A 6,366-nucleotide genomic window follows, 5' to 3' on the forward strand; every position below is an offset into this window, starting at 1 on the left:
GAATACGTGCACAGAGCCAGAATTTGGCTCCAAAATATGGCTCAGGCCTCGAAATTAGCATGTATGGGATATTTTGAAAACTGCAGGGAGCTTTGGGACAAATGTGACCAAATGCCGCTTTCAGTACTTGGCATAAGTTGGGTATAAAAAGTCGTAATTTCAAACTGCGAATACGTGCACAGAGCCAGAATTTGGCTCCAAAATATTGCTCAGGCCTTGAAATTGAGATGTTTGGGATATTTTGAAAACTGCAGAGGGGATTGGGACAGATGTGACCAAACGCCGCTTTTAGTACTTGGCATATGTTGGGTATAAAAAGTCGCATTTTCAAACTGCGAATACGTGCAGAGAGCCAGAATTTGGCTACAAAATATGGCTGAGGCCTCGAAATTAGGATGTTTGGGATATTTTGAAAACTGCAGGGGAGTTTGCGCAAAATGTGACTCACTGCCACTTTCAGTACTTGGCATATGTTGGGTATAAAAAGTCGTAATATCAAAATATGAATACTTGCAGAGAGCCAGACGTTGGCACCAAAATACTCAGGCCTCGATATTGGGATGTTTGGGATATTTAGAAAACTGCAGGGAGGTTTGGGACAAATGTGACCAAACGCCGCTTTCAGTACTTGGCAAATGTTGGGCATAAAAAAGTCGCAATTTCAAACTGCGAATACGTGCAGAGAGCCAGAATTTGGCTCTAAAACATAGCTAAGGCCTCGAAATTGGGAAATTTTGTATATTTTGAAAACTGCAGGGGAGTTTGTGCAAAATGTGACTCACTGCTGCTTTCAGTACTTGGCATATGTTGGGTATAAAAAGTCGTGTTTTCAAACTGCGAATACGTGCAGAGAGCCAGAATTTGGCTCAAAAATATGGCTCAGGCCTCGAAATTGGGATATTTGGGATATTTTGAGAACTGCAGGGGGTAAGGAGACAAATGTGACAAAACGCATTGGCATATGTTGGGTATAAAAAAGTCGTAATTTCAAACTGCGAATACTTGCAGAGTGCCAGAATTTGGCTCCAAAATATGACTCAGGCCTCGAAATTGGGATATTTGGGATATTTTGAAAACTGCAGGGGAGTTTGTGCAAAATGTGACTCAATGCTGCTTTCAGTACTTGGCATATGTTGGGTATAAAAAGTCGTGTCTTCAAACTGCGAATACGTGCAGAGAGCCAGAATTTTGCTCCAAAATATGGCTCAGGCCTCGAAATTGGGATATTTGGAATATTTCGAAAACTGCAGGGGAGTTTGCGCAAAATGTGACTCACTGCCGCTTTCAGTACTTGGCATATGTTGTGTATAAAAAAGTCGTGTTTTCAAACTGCGAATACTTGCATAGAGCAAGAATTTTGCTCCAAAATATGGCTCAGGCCTCGAAATTGGGATGTTTAGGATATTTTGAAAACTGCAGGGAGGTTTGGGACAAATATGACCAAACGCCGCTTTCAGTACTTGGCATATGTTGGGTATGCAAAGCCGTAATTTTAAACTGCGAATACTTGCATAGAGCCAGAATTTGGCTCGAAAATATGGCTCAGGCCTCGAAATTGGGATGTTTGGGATATTTTGAAAACTGCAGGGGGGATTGAGACAAATGTGACCAAACGAATTGGCATATGTTGGGTATAAAAAAGTCGTATTTTCAAACAGCGAATACGTGCAGAGAGCCAGAATTTGGCTCCAAAACATGACTAAGGCCTCGAAATTGGGATATTTGGGATATTTTGAAAAAGCAGGGGAGTTTGTGCAAAATGTGACTCGCTGCTGCTTTCAGTACTTGGAAGAGGTTGGGTATAAAAGTCGTAATTTCAAACTGCGAATACGTGCAGAGAGCCAGAATTTGGCTACAAAATATGGCCTAGGACTCGAAATTGGGATGTTTGGGATATTTTGAAAACTGCAGAGGAGTTTGCGCAAATTGTGACTCACTGCCACTTTCAGTACTTGGCATATGTTGGGTATAAAAATTCGTGTTTTCAAACTGCGAATACGTGCAGAGAGCCAGAATTTTGCTCCAAAATATGGCTCAGGCCTCGAAATTGGGATGTTTAGGATATTTTGAAAACTGCAGGGAGGTTTGGGACAAGTATGACCAAACGCCACTTTCAGTACTTGGCATATGTTGGGTATACAAAGCCGTAATCTCAAACTGTGAATACGTGCAGAGAGCCAGAATTTGGCTCCAAAATATGGCTCAGGCCTCGAAATTGGGATGTTTGGGATATTTTGAAAACTGCAGGGGGGATTGAGACAAATGTGACCAAACGCATTGGCATATGTTGGGTATAAAAAAGTCGCAATTTCAAACTGCGAATACGTGCAAAGAGCCAGAATTTGGCTCCAAAACATGGCTAAGGCCTCGAAATTGGGATATTTGGGATGTTTTAAAAACTGCAGGGGAGTTTGTGCAAAATGTGACTCACTGCTGCTTTCAGTACTAGGCATATATTGGTATAAAAAGTCGTAATTTCAAACTGGGAATACGTGCAGAGAGCCAGAATTTGGCTCCAAAATATGGCTCAGGCCTCGAAATTGGGATGTTTAGGATATTTCGAAAACTGCAGGGGAGTTTGTGCAAAATGTGACTCACTGCCACTTTCAGGACTTGGCATATATTGGGTATAAAAAGTCATAAATTCAATTTGCGAATACGTTCATAGAGACAGAATTTGGCTCAAAAATATGGCTCAGGCCTCGAAATTGGGATGTTCGAGATATTTTGAAAACTGCAGGGAGGTTTGGGACAAATATGGCCAAACGTCGCTTTCAGTACTTCGCATATGTTGGGTATATAACACCGTAATTTCAAACTGCGAATACGTGCAGAGAGCCAGAATTTGGCTCCAAAATATGGCTCAGGCCTCGAAATTAGCATGTTTGGGATATTTTGAAAACTGCAAGGAGCTTTGGGTCAAATGTGACCAAACGCCGCTTTCAGTACTTGGCATAAGTTGGGTATAAAAAGTCGTAATTTCAAACTGCGAATACGTGCAGAGAGCCAGAATTTGGCTCCAAAATATGGCTCATGCCTTGAAATTGAGATGTTTGGGATATTTTGAAAAGTGCAGGGGGGATTAGGACAGATGTGACCAAACGCTGCTTTTAGTACTTGGCATATGTTGGGTATAAAAAGTCGCATTTTCAAACTGCGAATACGTGCAAAGAGCCAGAATTTGGCTACAATATATGTCTCAGGCCTCGAAATTGGGATGTTTGGGATATTTTGAAAACTGCAGGGGAGTTTGCGCAAAATGTGACTCACTGCCACTTTCAGTACTTGGCATATGTTGGGTATAAAATGTCGTAATATCAAAATATGTATACGTGCAGAGAGCCAGAATTTGGCTACAAAATATGGCTCAGGCCTCGAAATTGGGATCTTTGGGATATTTTGAAAACTGCAGGGGAGTTTGCTCAAAATGTGACTCACTGCCACTTTCAGTACTTGGCATATGTTGGGTATAAAAAGTCTTAATATCAAAATATGAATACGTGCAGAGAGCCAGACGTTGGCTCCAAAATATGACTCGGGCCTCGACATTGAGATGTTTGGGATATTTAGAAAACTGCAGGGAGGTTTGGGACAAATGTTACCAAACGCCGCTTTCAGTACTTGGCATATGTTGGGCATAAAAAAGTCGCAATTTCCAACTGGGAATACGTGCAGAGAGCCAGAATTTAGCTCCAAAACATGACTAAGTACTCGAAATTGGGATATTTGGGATATTTTGAAAAAGCAGGAAAGTTTGTGCAAAATGTGATTCACTGCTGCTTTCAGTACTTGGCATATGTTGGGTATAAAACTCGTAATTTCAAACTGCGAATACATGCAGAGAGCCAGAATTTGGCTCCAAAATATGGCTCAGGTCTCGAAATAGGGATATTTGGAATATTTCGAAAACTGCAGGGAAGTTTGTGCAAAATGTGACTCACTGCCTCTTTCAGGACTTGGCATATGTTGGGTATAAAAAGTCGTAATTTCAAACTGGAAATACGTGCAGAGAGCCAGAATTTGGCTACAAAATATGGCTCAGGCCTCGAAATTGGGATGTTTGGGATATTTTGAAAACTGCAGGGGGATTAAGACAAATGTGACTAAACGCATTGGCATATATTGGGTATAAAAAATTCGTAATTTCAAACTGCGAATACGTGCAGAGAGCCAGAATTTGGCTCCAAAATATGGCTCAGGCCTCGAAATTGGGATATTTGGGATATTTTGAAAACTGCAGGGGAGTTTGCGCAAATTGTGACTCACTGCCACTTTCAGGACTTGGCATATATTGGGTATAAAAAGTCATAAATTCAATCTGCGAATACGTGCATAGAGACAGAATTTGGCTCCAAAATATTGCTCAGGCCTCGAAATTGGGATGTTCGGGATATTTTGAAAACTGCAGGGAGGTTTGGGACAAATATGACCAAACGTCGCTTTCAGTACTTGGCATAAGTTGGGTATAAAAAGTCTTAATTTCAAATTGCGAATACGTGCATAGAGCTAGAATTTGGCTCCAAATATGGCTAAGGCCTCGAAATTGAGATGTTTGGGATATTTTGAAAACTGCAGGGGGGATTAGGACAGATGTGACCAAACGCCGCTTTTAGTACTTGGCATATGTTGCGTATAAAAAGTCGTAATTTCAAACTGCGAATACGTGCAGAGAGCCAGAATTTGGCTCAAAAATATGGCTCAGGCCTCGAAATTGGCATGTTTGGGATATTTTGAAAACTGCAGGGGGATTGAGACAAATGTGACCAAACGCATTGGCATATGTTGGGTATAAAAAAGTCGTAATTTCAAACTGTGAATACGTGCAGAGAGCCAGAATTTGGCTCCAAAATATGGCTCAGGTCTCGAAATTGGGATATTTGGAAATTTTGAAAACTGCAGGGGGGATTGGGACAGATGTGACCAAACGCCGCTTTTGTACTTGGCATATGTTGGGTATAAAAAGTCGTAATTTCAAACTGCGAATACGTGCAGAGAGCCAGAATTTTGCTCCAAAATATGGCTCAGGCCTCGAAATTGGGATGTTCGGGATATTTTGAAAACTGCAGGGAGGTTTGGGACAAATATGACCAAACTGTTACCTAGCAGTAAAATAGGTACCCGAGTGTTAGTCAGCTGTCACGGGCTGCTTCCTGGGGGTGGTGGCCTGGTCGAGGACCAGGCCGCGGGGACACTAAAAAGCCCCGAAATCATCTCAAGATAACCTCAAGATAACGTCGCTTTCAGTACTTGGCATAAGTTGGGTATAAAAAGTCGTAATTTCAAACTGCGAATACGTGCACAGAGCCAGAATTTGGCTCCAAAATATGGCTCAGGCCTCGAAATTAGCATGTATGGGATATTTTGAAAACTGCAGGGAGCTTTGGGACAAATGTGACCAAATGCCGCTTTCAGTACTTGGCATAAGTTGGGTATAAAAAGTCGTAATTTCAAACTGCGAATACGTGCACAGAGCCAGAATTTGGCTCCAAAATATTGCTCAGGCCTTGAAATTGAGATGTTTGGGATATTTTGAAAACTGCAGAGGGGATTGGGACAGATGTGACCAAACGCCGCTTTTAGTACTTGGCATATGTTGGGTATAAAAAGTCGCATTTTCAAACTGCGAATACGTGCAGAGAGCCAGAATTTGGCTACAAAATATGGCTGAGGCCTCGAAATTAGGATGTTTGGGATATTTTGAAAACTGCAGGGGAGTTTGCGCAAAATGTGACTCACTGCCACTTTCAGTACTTGGCATATGTTGGGTATAAAAAGTCGTAATATCAAAATATGAATACGTGCAGAGAGCCAGACGTTGGCACCAAAATATGACTCAGGCCTCGATATTGGGATGTTTGGGATATTTAGAAAACTGCAGGGAGGTTTGGGACAAATGTGACCAAACGCCGCTTTCAGTACTTGGCAAATGTTGGGCATAAAAAAGTCGCAATTTCAAACTGCGAATACGTGCAGAGAGCCAGAATTTGGCTCTAAAACATAGCTAAGGCCTCGAAATTGGGAAATTTTGTATATTTTGAAAACTGCAGGGGAGTTTGTGCAAAATGTGACTCACTGCTGCTTTCAGTACTTGGCATATGTTGGGTATAAAAAGTCGTGTTTTCAAACTGCGAATACGTGCAGAGAGCCAGAATTTGGCTCAAAAATATGGCTCAGGCCTCGAAATTGGGATATTTGGGATATTTTGAAAACTGCAGGGGGTAAGGAGACAAATGTGACAAACGCATTGGCATATGTTGGGTATAAAAAAGTCGTAATTTCAAACTGCGAATACGTGCAGAGTGCCAGAATTTGGCTCCAAAATATGACTCAGGCCTCGAAATTGGGATATTTGGGATATTTTGAAAA

This window comes from Procambarus clarkii, unplaced genomic scaffold (assembly GCF_040958095.1).
Source record: "Procambarus clarkii isolate CNS0578487 unplaced genomic scaffold, FALCON_Pclarkii_2.0 HiC_scaffold_1000, whole genome shotgun sequence".
NCBI lineage: Eukaryota > Metazoa > Arthropoda > Malacostraca > Decapoda > Cambaridae > Procambarus > Procambarus clarkii.